Source organism: Falco peregrinus, chromosome 4 (assembly GCF_023634155.1).
Source record: "Falco peregrinus isolate bFalPer1 chromosome 4, bFalPer1.pri, whole genome shotgun sequence".
Classification (NCBI taxonomy): Eukaryota; Metazoa; Chordata; class Aves; order Falconiformes; family Falconidae; genus Falco; species Falco peregrinus.
This window is the reverse complement of record NC_073724.1, coordinates 291,962-314,956: the sequence shown is the minus strand read 5'-3', so window position 1 is coordinate 314,956 and position 22,995 is coordinate 291,962. Positions and strand designations below refer to the sequence as shown.

Genomic DNA, 22,995 nt, shown 5'->3' with positions numbered 1-22,995 from the left:
ATGCACCTTCATCACCATCTAGTATTTTGTTAACAGAAATCTCTAAATGCTGGCTCTCTTATTTCAATCCTTCCTCTTATCCTTCCACAACTAAAAGAAAACAGTGGCTGGGATGTAGGTGTTTTACTTTATTCTGTAGCAAATCTCTAACAAAGAGTGCAATTGCTGTGTTCTTAGCTATTTAGATTACTAAATTTGTCAAGATTTTGAACTTCCCAGGAGACGGCTTGTTTCACGTTACATTTTTTTGTACAAGGCAAAGAATGAAGAGGACTTGATCTAGATTGAGGAATCTAGGCATTATTGTAAAATCAAAAACCAAAACATAACTCTCACCTTTGCCACAGGCACATACCAAGCCTGAAGATGCAGCTATTATAACAGCTGCAACCTATGCCCACTGAGGGCTTTGAATTTGATGGTTTTGAGTTTTGACAGATGGCCAAAGTAGTGACCAAAACACTGGAATGAAAGGGTTACACCACCCTATGCTGTTTACTGGACCAGCTGCTCTTCCCATGTGAGTAAACAGCAATGAGGCCAGCAAGCCTTGAACAGTGCCACTTCCTTCCACCAGAGACCTTGGGAAGGAGTCCTGTGAATGGTCTGGGGATGGAGCATTGCCAGAATTTGGTTGGGACGAAGTCTTACATATCACTAAGGTCTTTCTATGTGATATTCCTACATACTGTATGTATACAAACAACTAGACAGAAGAAAATCTACAGCAGACATATAAAAATCAGAATTTGGTTTGAATGCAATTATTAGTCCTAAGTGCTAAATAAACATTATCATATATCATTCTGTTTTTATCATGATAAGCCTGGTAATCTTTTCCCTCTCTCAATAGATACCCTTTCAGTCTTTTTTTTAAAGAAACATTTCTTGCCTGAAGTTCTCGTGTTTGGTCTGTAGCCAGAGGAAATTATTTTGGGAAAGTGTGAGTCCAGTTGGACAAGACATCCCTGGGAAACCGAACTGGAAAAAAAAGAGGTGTTGTCACTTGTCACTTCAGAAGAAAGATTGCTTTCCCTCCTCCTTTTCTTGCAGACAGGCATATCCTCAAAATCTGGGCTAGAAGACAAACTCTAATAATTACCTTTTTTATTATGTAAGAATGCACAGGATTTTCTCTCCTAAGACAAAGCACAACTTTTGGAGATAATCACCAAACAATCAAGACTACAACTTAGCCATCACATAGAGCTTAGCACCTATCATGGCACTCCTGTATATATAATTTGGTATTAACATGACAAGATGTTTTCACTCAGAGAGGGTTTACTATGCATCGGGAAACAGCCTGCATTAATACCCAGCTATCAAGATGACAAAAACTGCCCAAAGACATCTTCCACATTTATCACTATATTGCAATTCTATCACACAGGAGAAAGAAGTTCCACGATTTGTCCAACTCATTTAAAAAAAAACAACAAGGTGAGAGGAATTACATGTCCCTGAAAACTATTTGCAATTCCCCAGACTAAACACAAGCCTTATATCACATCTTTGCCCCTATCACATGTAGCCTAGAGTTTCAGCTACAGTCACATACAAGGTAATTCAAATTTACCTTGACTGTGCAAGATAACAGCTTTCAAGAACCATCTAAAGATTTAAGTACCACTCAGTCCTCTCCAGGGTTTTATAAACACTATGTCTGGAGGCTATTTTAGACCAACATGGAAAAAAAAGTGTGTAACATTTATAGTTCTTACCTAAAAGACACAGCATGGCCTTTTCTGCAAGAAGGATGATCTTGACGCCTTCTCTTGGCAGCACCTCTGGCATTCAGACAGGAGAAGGTTCTATTTTCCCTCTAGCCATTTACAGCAGTTTGTTATACTGGGGCTAGGAAATTGCAGCTCAGCATAGATGAGGGAATCAGGTTTTCATAGAAATAGACAGGAAGAACCTGTCCAACATCATAATCTCTGACATGAAAGGGATTTACAGTGCAGGCAAGGAAAGCTGAAGGTACAAGACAGACACAAGCTACCTTACTCCTTCTACCCTTTTTCCTACACATGACAAAAGGATAAAACAAAGACCATTTCCTGAGGTATTTTCCTAATTACAGGCCTACATCCTCCCATGGTGAAGGGGCCCACAGGTGCCAAACCAAGCAAGCCAATACAGCTGGGAAACAAGCATGGCAAGGCTGCCCTGTTATCCCAAATGTCCCCACCAACTGGTACACATGGTTCTGTCCAGAGCAAGGCTCAGTGAGAAGCCAGGATACACTCAGAGAAGTGTAAAGCACTGTTTATTCTGTAACTGTGCCACAATATTACATCATCACCCTTACTAATAATATTATTTTGCCCCTAAATATCATTCCCTCACAAGCTCAATTTTGTGGTTCAGACTCAGCAGTGAGCATCCATATCTAGGTGTTACTGCACTACAGCTGTGATAGAAGCTCTGCAAATGCCCCAAACAGTCAGAAGGCCCAAGTAATTTTTTCTCTCATAAATACTCATTGGTTTAACTATATTTTCAGTGACATTGTCATTAGTGTGACAATTCCATAAACACATTTTTAAGATTCCTGCCAGGGATTTTCTTATGCTAAGTGGTTGCATGTGTGTATTTGTGTGTATATTTGTTTTTATAATAAACTTTCCGGTGCACTGTTCTTTCTGACTGCCTGATGGTCCGGAATGACTGCCCTGCACAGAGTTGTCTCCTCTATGAGCCTTTTCAGTAGCACTCAAAATTATGTCTGGATGACTTAATTGCCCCAATGCTTGTTTTGTCAGCTAGTGCCCTACCCTAATCAGGCCTCCATATGCATCACTGTGTACAAACATAAACTTCAGGCTGAAGTCAGAATACATGGCACAGGCCATTTCACAAGCCTGCAATTATGGATGCAAACAGGTACCCTGCACTTTGGTTCACAGACCAGGATATTTCACCCAGACAGCAGTGGGTATTGGGCAAGGCCCACAGATTTTGTCTAGAAAAAAGACAGCCTAGAGAGGGTATAGTAGTGGTCCAAAAAATCATGACTTTTACAGGGAAATTATGACTGTTCATTGTCTCTTCCGCACAAGAACTATGGGGCCATAGTTGTTCAAATTAAAATCCTTTGGGTAGCTCTGTCAAGAAAAGTTAAAAGCATTTGGGAAAACCAAAGTCTGTTTCAAACACACATGCATGGATGCATGGTGTGCTAGAAGCCACCTGGAGAAAACTGATAAAAGTTTCTGTCAGTCATAACAGTAGAAATGCTTTCTTACAGGTTTTTTTTACTGAGTGGGATGAGTAGGACTCCAAGCAACAGGTGGCATTACAGAATTAGACTCAAGCCTCTAACAGATACAAAAACTTGACTTTGGAGAAAGAGTTTGAAAATGGCTTATCAGGTAGGAAGACTGCACAGCACAGAAAAATGTATGAGAAAGTTATGAGAGAAAGCTGGAGGAAGCAATAGCCATATTTGGGATCAGTTAAAAACAAGAATGGCAAAAACCATCTTATTGCCTCATGTACATCTTGAAAATAGTTGGGCAAAAATCATCAGATTATGATGAGCAAGCATTGAGTTCACACAAGAAAAACCAGGAAGGCCCCTCATCCCAGATGTTCTGCTCATTGACAGACTGAGCAGGTAGTCCAGTAAGATATCTGGAAGGTCGCTACAGCAGTTAAAGCTCCCTTGTACACCTGGGCATGTACAAGTAGATCTGGCCCACATCTCCAAAGTCATCTACAGAGAGACTTTTTTCCCCTCTCTTTTCCCCCATTTAACCACTATTTCAAACATTTTAGGAACTTAGTTCAGATTGTGCTCCATTGTTGTCCAAAAATAATTCAAACACAATGCAAAAACAAAAACAACAAAAACTTTTGAACATTCACTGCAGTTACTGGCAAGGGATCATTCTTAAAACACTTGGAAGTAGGTGGTGTTGTAACAGCAAACAATGTTTTCTTTGTGTTCTCAGGTAGCACAAAATATCTTTGTGATGTGTGTCAGAGAGAAAAAAGCAGTAATAATGGGAGGAAGAGAGAAGAGGAGAAGGAAGATAAAGAACAAGAAAAAAAACTAATAGCTGGACAGACCATTGGAATTAACAGCCTTTTCCCTAGCATTTATTCAGCTCTCTCTTCACTGCAGATTCTAGAATTATCATTGCTTCCATTTCTGTGTGTTTATTCCCCACCTTCCTCTCCCTGTATTTTGTATGAAAAATTCTTCCACTTTAAGAAGAACTGTTAAAGAAGTAACTGACCTAGTCTTTTAAAAGATCTAGAACTGTGACTTTCAGTCACAGTCCCCATCACATGGTCAGTAATAAGCTAGATTTGCCTATTGGTGGTCCTGAAACGCATACAGCATGCAACATTCTCCCCTTTGCCCCCCTTTATTCCCTCTGCAGAGGCACCTTCTGGATGCTGCGGAGCAGGTTCAGTCTCACAGAATTTGACATGCAGCCTCCTCTGTATGTCCTGCATGTCTCCCTTAGCCCACAATGATTCTTCTGAACCCCTGCAGCATAGAAGAACATTCCACCACCACGGAGAGAAAATGGAAAACACATGCGCAGCTCAAATCCCTCAACAATTCTTCATTGCTTATTTTACTGTACCTACACTCATTTAATTTGCTAGCTATTTTCTTGTATGTACCACCTCTCCCTAATAAAATGACAAAGAATCAGTTGTAAGTCAATAGAAAACTGAATTGCAGACACAACTGAAACTTCAAATATACTTCCAAATACCCTAAGTTTGAACATGGATTGAGTTACATACTCCAGAGTCATAAATCGAAATTTATGACATAAATAAAGGTGCAGCAAATTTTACTTTTTCAAAAATGTTTTCCTTGCTAATGTTTGATTACCTTGCTACTGAGCAAGGAACAGACAAACCATCTGATAGTTCAATTAAAAAAACTGGCTAACTTACATTGCTCTGAGATCTCTACAGTCACACACAGGCACACAGTAGCTCTAAGTTGCAGCAGTTTATCATTTATTCTACTAAATGGGAGTACTGGGTGATGTTTCAGAAACAAATGCAGCAAATATTTTTTTAATTGTTTACTACCTGCTGATACTGATCCCGAATACCCATTTTACAGCTGGATTTCTCACAATTTGGATATTAAGATCATACATGAAAACCATAGTTTTGCAGTATTCCACTCATCCACTGGAAGTCTTCACATTTAAGACACAGGACTCATACATCAAGCCTGCTTTCTTCTCTTATTAAAAGCAGCAATGTGCCATCATTAAACTCAAAGTTATTATCTAGAAGTCTAGTAATTTTCTCTCATAACATCTATCCTATTAATTTGCCATGAATATTAATCAGATTTGGGGGAGACGGTGAAATTGTTTCAGGAAGAGGAAGGAAACGGTAAGGGAGGAGAGAGAGCCACTTAGAAATTGCAACAATATTTTTTTTTGCTTCCCAGTTTTCCGGAATTTAGCAGATTCCTGTGACACTGAAAGACAACTGTAAGTAGGCCAATGTTTCTGAAGTATCTTAAGATAAAATCTGGAAAAGATGTTCAGCATATATTTTCTTTTTCCAAGCAACACATAACCCTTTATTAACAGTTCTACCAACAAGGACCAAGAAATAAAGACATAGCAGACTGGAAACATTAGCAGAAAATAACCATATTATTTTTAACAAAATTAATGCAAGCTAGTACTAGGAGGGGAAAATAATCTGAAACATACAGATTGAATACACAGGAAAACCTGGAAACAGTAATCCTGAATGATTCACAAGTGAAAATAAATACTGAGAGTGCTTGGACTGTTCATGGGAATAATTTAGCCCCTAAAAGGTTCAGAATCAGTCACTGAACAGACTATCAGCATTCAAAATTATTTAAGTACCTTTTTATGTGTGCATATTCCACTTTATGGACCGCACACAAAGTTTTCATAGTCACAATGGCCTTAAGTACCTGCTATTCAAAGCATGCAATCAGTAATTTAAAGTGTTTGATACCGATTCTCACACTGTCTGGGTAACTCCCAGTGCAAAACAGAAGTTGGCTGTACAAATGTTCCAATGTAAACAGACTAGTTGAGATCCTTCTGCAAATAAAAAATTTATATGATGGCAAACTCTGCTCTTTGTTGATCCAAATTTTGTCTTTTTATTTGTTTGACTCTTTGCCATGCTTCTGAAGGCTGTTAACATTTCCCCTAAATTTCCTCTTTCAACTAAACAACCCAAGCTCTCCTACATTTCCTTGTAAGAAGTCACAGATCTTTGATCATTCTTCTTGGTGTATTCTGATTTCCCTGTTATTTGTACACACATTTTTAGAAGCAGGGTGCCTGAAGCGGACCCTTGTCAGCACTGTGGAGAATATGAGTATTTGCTTATGTAGGTGGACACCTTTTTGCAGAAATTGTCATGCTCTAAAAGCATTGTATGTTATGTGAACAAACAAATGTGAACAGAGAGAAGGTGATACTCCAAATATCCAGACAGTGAAAGCCAGAACTGATCTTTTTTCAGTTTAAAGAAAATAATTTTCTTTCTCTGAATATCCATAACCTATGCTTTTATTTTATTCAACCTGTATTGTTAAGCACCAGCTGAATGACAATTAACGAATAATTGATCAAAAGGAATGCACTGAACCCATTTCACCACTATGATCGTATCAGTCAATGCCAGTTTCATTGGAAGCTGTTCAACTAAACTTTAAATGCTCCACCTAAAGAATAGGAGGGTGTTTTAATACTTGGGGAGGTAAATTACAAGCTCTGAGCCACCTCTCTAATGACTCACTATTAAGCCATTTTGCATAAACCCAGTACAGGACGGCTGCGTATGTATATGCATACATGAAATACACACACACAGAGCCCCGAATGCTAAATCAAACAGTTACACAGAGACAATACTCAAAACCACATATTTGTCCTTATAAAAAGTCACAGATTCTTTCCTCACACATATAATCATGTATTCTCAATTATCTTCAGAAATGTGGAAAATATCATGCCATGAAATGTTATTTGGGAGCACTGAGAAAGTTAAATGTTTGTACTCGGTAAATGCCCTTGATCCTCCTTCTGTAGCCAGTGTGCACAGCGCATATATTTTACAATGCCAGGTTTAAACAGAACTGCATTCCCATTTTACTTACTAACCAATCTACAGATTGTAACTGGTTCTCAAGCCTTGTTTTTAAGTAAATAAATTAACACATATGCTGGAATTTTCTCCACCAGTCAGTCACACTTGGGATACACCATTCTCTTTCCTAAAGATCCTAAGTTCAGTCAAACAAGAAAAAAAATCTCTTGAGGACCCTCCTATTCCCTGCTTCTCACAAGTCTGGAAAAAAAATATGTTGAAGTAACATGAGCTCAGATTTGCACATAAGGACTTCTGTTTTGACTGACAAGAAAATTATATAGACATATTGATGTTAGGCTTTTTTGACAGAATTACTGCAGAATCTAAATATTACACAACAATTCTGACTGGATAAATTTTACTTACAGAGAATATATTGGTACAGCACACTGCCTCTCCAAGATTTGCCCTTTTACTAGTTTGTTGTTTGGGTTTTTTTATGTGAGAGTGCCATAAATTAGTTAGCAAAGTTTAGAAAACATTTAGCAACTTCAGCATCTAGGCCAAGACCTGATGTAGGGCCCTTATTTACCAAAGAAAAAGAAAGAAAAAGGTGCAAGGTGCTCTCTAAAAAGAAAAAAAATAATAAAAATCAGCCAGCTCTCAAGTACAGTCATATTTGAATCCTCAAGTTGTCATCTTGGAAAGCTATGAAATTTTTTTTAAAAGTTTTGACAAAAATAATAGGATCAGCAAATTTCTTGAGTGTAATTGACATTGGCTCTGTCTTCTCTCTGTAGATTATTCCATAGTGCAAAGCTTTGATTGAGTCTCCTTCTCTATTTCTCATGAACTTCACCCTGAAGTTTGCTGTTCCAGAATCATAAAGTTGGCCTACAGAGACATGAATGGAAAGTCCTGATGAAAACTGCTCCTCATCACAATGAGGCCTTGAACTGAACACCATGAAAAAACAAAATAAAATCTGGGTTTTGCTGTTACCACACAGTGGTAATTGCTGTTACTGTACTACTTCACTACCTGCAGTATAGAGGGATGAAAAATAAAAGTGTTTTTTACTGGCCAGAGGAACTGAGTTTGAGAGCCAGAAGTGGAATAGAAAGCACAAGACAAAAAAACTGTAATAAATTTTAAAACAACCTTAAGCAAATTGTGCAAAACCAAAACTCTCTTTTTAAAAAAAAACCAAACAACAAAAAACAGTGTGTTACCTAGCCTTCAAGTTGCCACTTCATCCCAGTTTCATTTCTTTAGTCCATAATTACAGAAACACTAAAAAAATTAATTTCCTTCAGACAACCTGACTATAATTTCAAAATATATTTGAACCCTCCAGCATGGAAACAGTATGACAATGTCTGTGTAGTCTTTCAGCAGGGTGGCTTATATTCTGAGATGCAAATATCAGAACAGCTCAGCACAAGGCTACTCTGCTGTGATTTTCTCACTTTCATAAAACTAAAAAAACATATTAATATGAAAATGCTCTTAAAGAAAAATTCTGGAGAAAATCAGTTGATGTTGCCAAATCATTAACAAAGTACATGTGACAATGTCCTCCTCAACCAAAACCACACATAGAAGTCTGAGAAAAGCTGCAGTCATGGTATTTCCTCTGACACCAGAGAAGCAGAGAGAATCCTGTGAGAAAGCTATTCCCATTGTTCCTGAATCAGATGGTATAAATAAGTATCTCCGACTTCAGTTGAGTATCCAAACAAAAAACCGAACAAGGACTTACCCACAGAATTTATCTGGAATAGCCAGATAAGGTTCATCAGGCAAAACGGTGATAAACAATGGCACAAACACATAAATGCAACACAGCAAGTCTGTCAGCATTTTACATCAAATTCCTCTTGCCTGAATGGTTCTCTGTTCAGAGTTAGCTCACCTTTGCTGCATGGCAAGAATATGCAGATATGAGTTGCCAAAACAGCAGCTGACTTGCCAAACAGTCGACTTCCTTCTATAGTCAACTGTGTACTTCTGATGGTTCATTCCTAAAAATCTCTGTGAAGAACTGCTCTAGAATTGTTGCTGAGAAGCCTAACAGCTACAGAGAGCTGATTCTATTCACTTAGAAAAACAAAACAAAACACAACACACCAAAAAAAAAAAAAAAAACCAATGAAAAATGAACAAATACAAAGTTTCTTTAATTCACATAAACTTCATCCAAGGTCTATGGGACAAAATGATTTTGGCTTAGTGCTTATTCTGATGTTAACAGCAACATATAAACATTGAACTGCTTGGGAAAAAGTAACACTTGGATACTCCATCTAGTCCAGCGTAAATAGAAATAAATGCTTTAAGATATGAAGTGCCTTTGCATTTGGATGGAGCAGAAAGGCTTTCACATAACATGCTATGGTGAGAATTGAAGCTTCAGTAGTTCAGCCTGCCTTTTCTTGTTGCAACTGCAGGAATGGCAGATCCTAGCTAGAAGAGTTCTTGCACTTCTTTAAAATAAACAACCCTGAACTGAGCATTCACAGAAATAAAACAATGTCAAGTTCTCTGTGATTTTAAAAAATTATAACATTGAGTTCTGACATGGAAATGGGCTTATAAGCAGTCTGATAAACAGTCTAAAAGTATTCTAGTGCAAGAATGCCACATTGCTAATTAGTGACTTAGAGTGTAAGTCTACACATCTCCCATAGCAGAACGTAGGGTCTGTACTAGATGCACCACTCTCCTTCTCCGGTAGTGGAAGCACAGTGCTATTACAAAGTTAATACAGTTCTGGATACTTCATCCCCCTGAAACTAATAATTGGTCTGTACTAGGAGAAGAATTCTCTAATTAATCACACACTATATTCTTTTATTTTACAAAAGCTCCTCTTAATATCTAGACCAAAGGGGGATCAGAGATGAGGAAAACAGGAAAATCCTTTCAGCAGGTTGGTTGGTAGATTGCCACTGAGACTCCAAGAGACAAAAACAAGTGAAAAACAAGCTTACCATTATCATCTTAAATGCAAAAGGTCTTTGTTAATTAAGTGGTGAACTTTCTTGTTATTAGTTTATCTAGCATTACTAAATGCATTACAGTGCATTAATAATGAAGGCTATCTAAAGCTTTGGATAGAATAAAAAAAAAAAAGTCAACATTGATCTAACTCATCCAGTTTTAACATGAGCAGGGGGACACCCTGAGAATGTATCCATTATGAAAAATGAGACAAGTTAACAAAAAACAAAGAAATTATTATAAACCTCAAAGAGTTGCCTTAACTGAATTTCTACAGTGAGGAACAGGCCTTTGTCAAGAATATAACATAGAAGTGATAATTTTCTACTCATTCTTTCAAAGTAATTTTCTGAACGTTCACAAGAAAAGAGCTTTTTCCAGATGAGACACCATGGGAAAAAAGATCGAAGTATCAATTTGGGACTGCATGCAGAAATGCTGATGTGTCATGAAAGATTCATTTTTTATTCCTTTTCCTGGAGAACACAGTGGCAAGCAAAGTTCTTAATAATAAACCAATATGTTTAAAAAGCTTAATGCCACTGAAATTTACTTGATGTTGTATCTGTTCACCAGTAATGCCAGAAAACCTCTTCATCTGTAACCAGAACTTCTTTTGATCTAGCTGCTGCCGGGTAGAAATGATTTCAGGAGACTTCCATGAAAGATCAGAGACAGAAGCTGGACAGAGCACTCAAAAGTCTTCATTATGCATCATGCTAATGTGAACTGAGAGGACTCGTTTCCAGAGTTAAGTGCTCTTCCAGAAGTTGGGGGGTGGGGGTGGGGGGGTGGGCATGGAGGAGAGAGCAAGACAAGATAAAAATAACTGAATCAATGAGACGCAACAGTACCGAGCTGTCAGGCTCTTTCCTACACACTCCACAGGCCACGCTCTGATCTATTACAGCAAAGTAAGAAGATTGTGTGTTTTAGGTGTTCTCTTCAAAGTCTCCACATGTCCATTTCCATAATAATTCAAGGCAATTTTGAGTTTAAAAAAAATCTCAGTCATTACACTTTAAAGATAATTTTGCCAATGACCAAATATGCAATAAAACTACTTTTTCCACAATCCTGAAAAAAACAAACATTATTATGTTTAGGATCAATTTCCTATGGCGTAGTGATTTTCTCATAATACCAGACAGTTTGAACATTAGTGAAGATAAATAATTTAATTCTGCCTCTATACAGCTTTTTTGTGCAGAAGGCAAAAGAATTTAGTAATGATGTAAGTAAGGTAGCAAAACCTGTGTATTATGTGTAAATTGATTAATTGTGGAGTTACAAAGTGAGCAATACCTGTGAAATAAGGCGTAAGACCTGTGTGGTAGAAATGGATTAGAAAACATGAACATTTTTATTCAAATTCTGTTTCACTCTCTTTTTAACTTCATTGTCACAGGGCCAAATATTTCCTTTGATCAGAAATATATTTTCCCAAGGATGCTATATTTCATTTGAAACAGAGCACAAATTATCTTTCTAAACTAAAAAACACAATATAAACTTCTGGCAGAGAGATTTAAAAGAATATATATTACAGCCAAAATGTGTGCCACTTGGCTTCATTAAGTAAACTTTCAGGAAACTTACTTAGAAGAAAAATACTCAAAAGCACACACAGAACGCATACTACTGCCACCAAGCACATTCTAGTGGAACTGAAGACAAGTCTTATTTAATTCTCAGTGATACATTAAAAGTTAAGACTTCCATGTGTTACCTTGGTTATTTTTCAGAAATGCACAAACACTACTAGATTTGAATACAAGGGTATTTTATCAACTTTGATCATCCCTTGGGCCAATATCACAGTCTCTTAAATGTGGATGAACTGAAACCCTGCTAACTCAGCTAACCTAAACACTTGTACAGTATCACTCAAGTGAAAATTTAGTATTTTTTGTAAAATAACACAGGACCACAGGGTAATTAGGGAACTCAGAAGATCTCTCATCACATTAACTCTCTGCTTGAAAGAGGGTCAGCCATGAGGTCAGAGTAAGCTGTCCAAGGCTTTATCCATTTGGTAACCAAAAGCCTCCAAGGATCGAGCCTGCACAGCCTCACCAGACAACCAGCTCCACTGCCTGTTTGTTCTTGCAGGGAAAAAGTTCCTCCTTATATCCAGACACAATCTCCCTTCTTTCAACGTAGGCCTGTTGTCTGTTGTCCTCCCACCACCGTGAAGAGCCCAACTCCTATCTTCTTAATAACCTCTCCACAGGTACTAGAGGCTGCTGTTTGTTAGGTCCCCCCAACAAACTGTTGTCCAGGCTGAACAAGCCTGGTTCCTGCAGCCTCCCCTCAAAATGTAAGTGCTGCAGCCCCAAAGACAATCCTGAAGGCCCTCCACTTGAACTCACTCCAGTTCAGAGATGTCTTTCTTGCACTGGCAGGCTCAACATGGGACATAGTCTTCTAAATATGGCCTAGTAAGTGCTGAGTAGAGGGGGATAATCACTTTCCTCAGGCTGCCGGCTATGCTCCCATTATTAGAGTCCAAGACATTGTTTTCCTTTGCTGCCACAGCCTACTGTAGGCTCACATTGTTTGCTGTCTAGCAAGATTCTCCCATTGCCCATTGTTTTTAGCAGAACTGCTTCCCCAGCCAGTAAGTTCCTAGTCTTTATATGTTCGATTTGGCTTATGTTGTGTCATACACCTTCTAGAAAAACAGCCAGTTTTTAACACTGCCAAGAGTCACCTGTTAAAAGTTCGATTTGGCTTATGTTGTGTCATACACCTTCTAGAAAAACAGCCAGTTTTTAACACTGCCAAGAGTCACCTGTTAAAAGTATGTATTTTTTTCCCGTTTTGATGTGGTAAGTATCAACATCAGCTAGTGAATCCTAGCAGAAGCTCCAGAGTGACACACACATATAGGAATTCAGTAAATATAGGCGATAAATGATACAATTGTAGTCTGGATTTATTGATCTAATACTAGCAGCTTTAGACTGCATTCCCTTTTAATTAGTGGACACAACACTAAAAAGAGTCAGCACAGCCAAGATGCACACAAAATGGCATTACTTATGGCTACAATATTTTCTATATAAATTCTTTTTGGGGTTGTTTTTTGTTTATTTGTTTGTTAATTCTGCCTCTATCAGGTTGTGTGCTAAAGAATGAACCTTGTCATACAGGAGGAAACATTGATTGGAAAAGATACGTAGGCACGTATCTTTTACATGTGCTCCCTTCAAATGTATATTCAGGACTTGGTGTATGCTTACCTAGAATGCGAGATCTGCACGTTCAAAATATATCCTGATTTTGTATCTTGCATTGGACTGGCATATAGTGGTTTTGAAGCCAGACCACAGCTCTACTCTGTGGATGCAAATCTGAAAGGCAGTATCAGACAAGATTCTCGGTATCATGCAGACAAAACAAACTTAACTGAGCTGGCACTTTGAAAACTGTTCACTTTCTCCCCTTACTCTCCCCTCTAGGTTTGTGAATCTTTACTGTAAAACCAAACAATGCTCTATAAAAAATGCAACACTGTCACATTCGATTCTTCAGAAGGCAAATTTGCTGCAAGGACTTTGGATAAAACTTACAGTGTTGGGAAGCATGCGGAAGACAGAATGTTGCCTAAAACCATAGGTTAATAAAATATACTACTGGTCAAATGGAGAAATTGTTTGTGTCTTCGGTCCTACAGTCAAACAAGATGAAAAATACAATATATTTAAATGAGGGTTGTGTAGGTTAACAGAAATTTACCTGTAGGCTGTTCAGAATATTTTTCTATTAACAAGCGTCACAGCAAAGCTCTGAAATGTCTTGTTCTTTCTTTAATTATGGCATTTAAAAAATTGTAGCTGAAATTTGGAAGTGTTAACTTTTACCTCATGAGGTTGCCATTACCTTTATTATCCCACTTTACATTAGGAGATCTTCACCTAATTCTGTCTGGTTTGCGTTTAAAAAAATGTTGACACCTTGATCTTGATAGCTAATTTTCTGCCACCACCATGCTATCTAACGGTTTGGGCACCCTCCTTCTTTGACAATGTCACCAAATAGCATGTAGCCACCTACCTGAGCTGTTGTTGCTGTGATGCTACATAAATCATCATTTATTTGCAAAGGTTTATCCTCCCAGTCTATCCAGGGTGATTCTTTCTGCATCGACCACCAACATTAGCTCAGTTACATTCAAGGCAAACTGGGAGTAATACCGAATTCCTTTATGAAACAAATTATAGGATTTTGTCTTAGGTCATTTTAAAAGACCTAGAGTAAAATGCCTGTCGTTTGTACAGCTATAATTTTAACCTGTGTTTTAAGGATGGTGCCACCTCTGTTGATAATTGTTCTTTGTCATACACTTTGTATGCTGAATCAAATTTAATTTCATAGAAGACTCACTGAAAAGCAAATATGCATGGTTCCCACAAGTGTGGTAAAACAATCTATCCAAGTCTAAGATACTTTCATGAAGTTGATTCCCTTACTAATAGTTCTATTCTATGCTACAGGTGTAGCCTTGCCATCAAGTAAAGTAAATACCTGATTCAGATTTTGGAAAGCACTGGTTGAAAGCACAAGCTGCCTCAAACAGTTCTTAGAAGTTCATGGCAAACCAATCTGGATGTTTTGGGGCAAGAATGGAGCAAGAGAGCTAGAGCACTGAAGTATCTCTTGAAAGAGTAACTTTATTCTTAAAAGGTAGATGGAAACTGAAAGATTGGACATCGCTTCTAGCCATAGGAACATGACAACCCTTCCCGCCACGTGTCCACATTGAGTTCATTGATCAGCCTGGCAGTATGCCCTGAAATCCAGACCATCATGTGACAACCTAAATCAAATTTCCCACGAATATTGTGGCAAATTTTTCATCTACTAAAAATCTCTTTAGGGAAGATAAGTGATGAGGTAACTAGAAAATCACAGGTTATGCCTCATGCTCTAGTCTCATAAGGTAATCTTCCATATAATTGCATCATGGTGGTGTTTTAATGATCATTAATATAGGTCCAACACTTTATATCTGTTTTATGTGTTCATAGGTTTATTTAACACTTGTACAGTGCTTTAAGATTCCCTAAAGAAAAGAACTAAAGGAAAACTTCTTACATTCTTCTCTTCTAGAAGTATAAAAAGGTAAGGCTATCCTTGAGTCTGCAGTACAGCAGGATGCATATTCAGTGCACACAACCAATGGAGTATGGAGGAGTTACACTGAGCTGGCTTGAGTAAGCAAAATCAATCAATAATTAATTTTTAAAAAAATAAACATACAGCTAGTCCTCTACATTTAAACTGCTGTTCCCAAGAGAAAAAGAGCTTGATTTTAGGAGGTACTGAGTTTATAGAACTACCCACTGAATTTAAAAGGGACCTGCAGAAATCTCAGCAATTTTGAGATGGTAAGAACAGTTTAAACATCACATAAGGTGGTGGGTACCTGTTTACACTAACTGATGAAAATCTTGACCTAGATTTCTCTAAGTACAAAACTGTCTGATTGTTTAGACATTAGCTGAGCAGAATTCTGCTTTATGTACATAACTTAACCAGTTGAACCATTAAAAGGTGCCATAACTGAACTAATTACATGAACCTATTGCAGTAACTTGTACTCTTGCTTTCCCTATTCCCATGTTACCATTACTTCATGTAGCCTTCCTAAAAGTAAACTGTAATCTCTTCAGAGCAGAAACTCATGTCTTAATGAGAACGGTAAAAACACATTGAGTGCTACATAAATAATAAAATAATATGACTTTTTTTCACCATTTAGTTGCAATAATGTAGAAATTGCCCTATCCAACTGCACCCTGATACCTATAAGAAACATTAGCAATTTAACCAGTCCTTTTCAGCATTACAGCAATAAATTTCAGAGGCCACATCACCAAGGTTATGCAGTTACTTCTGCCATATAACACCAACACCCAGGTTGATGGGTGCTTGATTTCTAAGCCTTTTTCTAAAAAGAAAAAAAAAAACCCAGTTGTGTGCAACCAAGTATGTTCTGATCAACACAGCCATTCAGTACTACTTTTTTTCTTTTTAATTTAAAAACACTCATTATAGTCAAGAGGGAAGAAGAAAGGTAAGGAAGTGAATGTTACTCTGAGTCCATCTTAAGACTTAATTAGCATTCCCAAAATAAATATCTTAAGACTTGAGATCTGCTTACACTGATCATAGCATATATATTCAGATCTCCAAATAGACACAACAGCCTAACACGGACAGCAAATGCAGGGCATTGATGGAAGTTCCCAGGTTCTATAAGCATCTTATATCTCTTTATCCAGTGACCAGTTTGGCCCTTTAGTGTAAAAATCACTATATTATAGCTCATCTCCACCAGCTTCACTACAAACTTGCTTATCTCAGCTCTGTAAACTCAGGTTCTCATTCGTATTTCTGCCTGGTCCTCCCCTGGATTTTACATCAGGGTTTGCCTCTAGCCTCTCCCTTGATTTCACACTACTGTCCCCCTTGCCTGTTCTATCCTGCTGGCTTTCTCCACTCACCAATATTACAATACAACACAGGTTTTACTCCTGTATTATGGTAAATGATACAGGCCCAGAAGCCTCATGCAGGGACATGTGCAAATACTGAATTAGTTTATTCCAGATGGGTACAACTGTCTGTTCCACCTGCAGGAGCCAGTGTCTGAACACAGTGCCACGCATTCTTCTGTGCCCTGAAAGGAATGAATGAGTTAAAATGAACAATGAATAATTTTAACAGAAACCACCAGGAATGCATATTCCTACTGGTTTGTCTTTTTGGCTACATTTGGCTTTTGAGAATACCAGTTGGGAAAATTGTTTAGAACTCAGACACAGGGAACAATAAAACTGCTCTAAACTAAACTGCTAGTAAGTCAGTGTGTAGATGAACATGTTACAGCTGCGTCAAGGAAAAACTGGGTAGCTCAGTGCAACAGAAACTCAGTAGGATTCCGGAGCTGAGATCTTGTAGACATTTGGAATATAAAGGAAGTTCAATCCCTGAGTAAACAGACAACTACAGTGATCAAGGGGCTGGTTCTTCATAGCTATCCCTTCCTAGAAACAGAAACTGCAGCCTTTCTGATAACTACTTTGCATTATTATCTCACTCTTGAAAAAACCCTTCCAAAAGACAAAGTCAGACCTAGTAGCATTATATGTGTAACTGGAATTATTCAGAGATTCAGATCCAGAGAAAGAAATACAGTAGAAAATCTGTAGTTAACTAAATGTTTAAAGAAAAAAACCAACAAATTAATCCAACACTGTTTCTCCTGTAAACGCCATCCACCTTGCTTTTTCTCCCTCTCTCTGCCCCAAAGAGCAAACCCCCACTCTACAATGCCTTCTTGAAGGCTGTCTGTATGCAATCCTCACTGCCCACCTACCGTAGGGAGCAGCTCCTCCCACCTGCACATAAAAGCCAAGTGCATGCTACCAGCAGCAGATCAGAGCACTTCCTCAGTCCTCCACTGCTTTGAGCTACTGATCTTCTCTCCTTGGATCTTGTATACTCAAGGTAAGATTACTGCTACTTCAGGTTTCTGTTCTAACCAGATATTGTGAGAAAGTCTTACTGTGAACTCCAGCACTGCCTTGTTGGGTGGTGCTGGCTTCCCCCCCTTCCCCCTCCCCCCCTTTTTTTTTCAGATGTAGTGTCATCTGACATTTAAGTTAGTAACAGTCTGTTGTTTTAGCAATGAAATAAAAACAGATCTTGCTGGGAAACACTGTGTGGCTGGGAAAAGGTCTTGTCTCCATTTCAGACTGATTTTGAAGAGATTAGTATACCCAGACCATTTCTAACAATTTATTATCCCTCTTACTCCTTAGTCTCCCTCTGTCCAAAGTTATCAAAAAACTACACTCTAAAGCTTCCTTAAATTCTGTTTGAGGAAAAAAAAATGCTTAGTGCCAATTTAAGGGAGGAATATTTTTTTTTAACTATTATTACTAGCCAGATTGAGCCAGTCTTGGGACTGATGTGCATCTTCACAGGTTTCACTGCCTTTAAAAACATGTGATGGAACTTAAGTCCTCACAGAAGCACAGCAGTAAGGCTGATGGAATTCACTATCTGGTACCAAATATGCTTGAAGTACACATTTCACAAGCAAAGTTCTGTTTCTTGGAACAACAGACCTTGTGTCTTTTTGAAATTTCTAGATCAGCTCAAATTATATTTTAACTACAGTTTGCTTACATAGACATTTCTAATGCTAGAGGAAGGAATAGTTAAAAGCCTCAGAGACAGCTACTGAACAGTTGAAAAAGTAGTTTCAAAATCGTATTTGTACTCCCCTCTATTAATCTATCCATCCCCACAAAGATTAATCTATTAGTGACTAGTACCAGCCTCTCATGTTGTGTGAGTGCACTTTTAACACACAGTCACCTGTTTAAAGAAACTCCATCATAGAAATCTTAATCCTAGAATGCCTCTCTCCAGTGCTCAGAGAGGAGGGAAAGCATGAACTACCAAAAGCAGTGAATGCCACCTATAAATGGCTTGTTTGTACTCTATGTAATACATTCTGCAGTTAGAGATTGATATTTTCTTCTTGATAGCCAAAAAATTCTCTTTCAAAATTGACTGTCTTGTTCTTTCCCCAAATAAAGTCTTTTCTAAAAAAAAATTATGTCCACATATAGCTGTTCTCACATTAGCTGCAACATTTTAAGCTATAGCAGTGTATAACAAAAGCAGAAGTCTGTTCAAAGTTCCCTTCTCTGCATACTGTATCTAAGATTCTTCCTGTATTTTACATGTTATCTATTGTAACTAATGGGAAAAGAAAACACTGCCTTCAGCTATTTGCCTAGAAGATTACATAAGTATCTTTAAAAAAAAAAAAAAAACAACCAAAATTAAACAAATGGAACTATTCAAAAACAAAGCACAGTGCTTTCCATAGTAGGCTTACAGTAGCACTATTTTTACATCCAGGTAATCCATATAAATTGCCCATAGAAGACAGGAATAGAGCCCAATGGTTTTCCTCATAACTGGCATTCTATCTCTGAGCTACAAAATTTCACTCCTCTAGTTAACACCTGATTTTTACAGCACACCTCCCTTCCCTCTCCAAAAACTCCCCTCTTGTAAAACACAGACCTGTGATTTTAGGTGTAATGCATACAGAATTTAGGCCTACAGTCTGGAAGTAAAGCCTCATTGTTCACACAAAATTTTACTCTTTATAGATCAAAATTTCTAATAGAGCAACTTTCAAGGAAAAAAATATTTTTAAAAATGTATTTGCCACTGGAAATGTGTATATAGCAAAATACCTTTTATTAAAGCCTTCTATGAAATGTAATGTTTTGCCATTTGAAAAATGGATTGCAGGACATATTAAGAAAACACTATTCAAAGGAATGTGTCTAATTTACATCAGAATCTCCTCTAAGCAACTTCTCTTAAGCTGAGTAGATAATTCAGCTTCGCATCACTTTGCAGTAGGGGATGAAGGGAAACTGTACCCAGCAGGTCTCCAAGAGAACTAAGAACTCTAGGAAGGCATTTATGGACTTCTGTGCTGATCTGAAACTCCTTTTTCACAAGAATCACAACATACTGATATTAAGATAAAAATACTGTCATTTTAAAAGAGTGCTATAACCACAACTTTAAAAAAAAGTGAATCAGTGGGAGAACAAGGAATTCAGATTTTTTGCATAACGACCACAATATTTTAAAATAACAGCATAAAGGCAAAGAGACTGTATTAATTGTTCAGCCACAGACAACTTAAGTGTGAAGCAGCCATGCTCAGCTATTTCTCCTGGCAGCTGTGCTTAGGTTTCTTAGGTGTTCATTTAGGGCACTAATGCCACTTAGGCCACTAGTCTAACTTCCACTGCTGTCAACAGTGTTAGACTAGATACCCAGAAACACAGGAAAACACATCACTGACTGCTGACCACATAGGTCTGCCAGTACCACTGCTTGTGAGACATTCTGATCTCCATGAAATTATTTTTACACACCTCTCTGCCAGGTGGAGATACGTTTTCCTCTGGCCATGCTGATACAGAATATATGGACTGTTTTGCTTATGACCACAGTGAAAATTCATGGTAGAGAGTCAGATTTAGCTCTTCTGGGTTCCAGTCCAGCACTTCAGTCCCGTGCTCCATTTGTATTCAGCCTTGTAAAGTCAACCCCTCTGCAACTGATCTGTTTTTGCATGACTCTTTAAAGCTGAACAGCAGGGAGAATTCCAGTGACAAATCTTGAGACAGGTAATTCACTCCTAACATTTTAAAATTTCCTGTGAAACCCTTTACAAACCCCTTAACAGGATTTGCAAATCATTCTTGGAGGGGGTAAATGAATAAAAAATAACCAAATGACCACTTCTCTCTTACCCTCTGCGGTTAAAGAAGACCAACCCACCCTTGGAAAGATGAACAAGCAGAGATCCACTGTCATGATGGGCAACATCTTACTCTAAGAATTCAGTCTTGGCAACTCAGCAGCAGTAGAGAGCTCTATGAGAAGCCCACGGTGCTTAAGCAAAATTATTCAAGTGGATCTTGTATGGCACACAGAATATATTCTTCCTTTCTTTTCTACATTCACTATCATGTGCCATCTCTATAAATGTATAGGACATAGTTTCATACCCATTAAAACAAACAAATGAAAAACAAAACAAAAAACCCACCAGCTTAGCCCTATCCCTTTAATTTATAACCCTAGAGCTAATTTATGGGGGTAGAGACTTAATTGCTCCGTGGACTGTATTTATATTAAAAAAAACCCAAACAACAAACCATTCTGATGCTTGATTTCTAGAGTAATTGCCCTAGCAATGGAGGCCTTGCATCTAATTTTTTTAAATTCAAAATTACTAGTAAGCATGCATCACTTATAAAGTAGTGAATGAGTGAAAGGGAACTGGAGGATTAGCAGGAGTGTTAAGGGCTAGAAGAACCATTAATAGTCATTTCACTATCTGCCATAGAAGGTAGGACAATTTTCATACATCCATGAGCACATCTTCAAGGCAGAATTTTCTGCCCACTTATTCTATACCTTGCTACATATCTCAGGGGAAGAAAGATTAGGTTTTATCCCTGAAGCTTAAATATATTCCTATATTTTCCCTTACTTTTTTTGCCTTCCAATTATTCCAAGCTGTGGGTACTTTCCTTCTACAGGGAGATAATTTTTAATTTTCACAAGTGTTCTTATTTCTAAAAGAGTAATGGTTCAACGGAGTTACTGTAGGGAGGAACAAGAAAAGACAAAAATGTTAGAGGTGGCTTGTTCTGTCTGATTAAAACCAACAGATATCAGTATTAAACTGTACAAAAGTTTTTCTTTTGTCACTTATACTTTGTAGAGTTTTGTGCAAGTAATCTTGCCTTTTTGTGGCTTTCCCTCCAGAAAGTGAGATCTATTCTTTATGCTAACAGAATTCTCCTCCAGCAAAAGTTGTGGCGCCCTCTATGTTTAAAAAGATGATGATGAGTCCTGGTTCTGAAGCCTTTTGTGGGTCTTGTGGAATAACTGTGCCTATTTGCCGTACGCATCAGTAAACAATTCTGCTTGGTCTCCCAGTACTCCTGAAAGGTTGGATGTGTTTCTGTAATTGTCTTGATGTGTAATGAATGTTATGTCTCATAATTGCACTGCAGGGGATTAATACCACTATGCAGTCTAGGGACATCTTTTGATGATTATGGACTTGCATGAAGAAGTTTTATTTTATAGCAAAAGCAAGATGAATGTAAGTCTGTTACTTCTTCAATGGCAGGTGAAACTTGTAGAGGGGTGACATGTAATGGACTTTTTTCAAAAGGGAGTGAGACTTAGTGCCCTCTCTTGGTTAGAAAAAATATATATAGAACAGCACTCTGAGACTGTTTATCAGTTCCCTCTGCTGGCTACAAAGCCCACAGCCAGATGAGCAGCTGTGTTTGCGGAGGCGAAGGTCTTAAGTTCTATTCCCAGCGCTGTGTGCATGTGGTAAACTGATGACTGTGGTGTCTGTGCACGTATGTGGACATCATTCTTTATAGGGTCTCATCAACAACCACACTGAGTTCAACATGAGGGCACTCAAAAATAATATGGAGTTCCTGGGAGGTATCCACTTAGGATTTGAGAAGCATGCTAGCAACTATGCCATTCATAATACTTCACAGCTAAAGCATCCTTCTGTTACGCATCATATGCACACCTTGCTTTTTCCATCTTTCCAAAAAAAGTGTGTGTGTGTTCATTATACTGAGTTTAGAGACATCTGGCCACTTAGCAGAAACATTCTTGGCAATCCCAAATTATAACACTTCAGAATATAGCTTCTGAGAACTCCACATTTGCAAAAAAGAAATAAATAGTACCAACAAGAACACTCCAACCTATTAAAGAAAAAAAACACCCAATCAAACCAAACAGAAGAAGAGCCTAACTAGTTCTTTTCCGTTCTTATAGGGAAAGGCCTATATAAGCTGGTTATACAACCATAGAAACAGGTCATACAATTTATGCAGTCGCTCTGAAATAAAGTTGAGATGAAAAAATATACTGCGAACTTCAGAAATAGTTTCTGGTTTAAATAAATATCCATAGCACTAAAAATCATGAACTCCTGAGTCAGCTATGCCAGCTCATGTCAGCTCCTAGGAATCTATCACAGCAACATACAGGTAGGATACACTTAATGTATCCTATTAAAAGGAGAATGAGTCAAAACGAACAGCTTGACACACTAGATATCAAAGATATATTAAAAGCCAGATTTTTGAAACATCTGCAGCACATGTTTCCTGCTAACTAAAAAAGCAACCACACTTTCCAGACCAACATACTGCTGCATTTTTTCTGAAAGGAAAGTAAGAAGTGGACAGTAACACACTGTAAACTTCCATAGGGAACTCCAAGCAAAGCATTTGACCATTTTTG

General features: G+C 37.9%; 1 protein-coding gene across 1 annotated transcript in view; it reads left to right on the top strand.

Annotated features, from left to right (window-relative positions):
- The first annotated feature begins 17,514 nt into the window (after positions 1-17,514).
- Positions 17,515-22,995, top strand: part of COL8A1 (collagen type VIII alpha 1 chain) — a 99,593-nt gene continuing 94,112 nt past the window's right edge. The window contains 1 exon segment of the mRNA XM_055803308.1: positions 17,515-17,598. The gene's annotated coding sequence lies outside the window, so the exon portion shown is untranslated.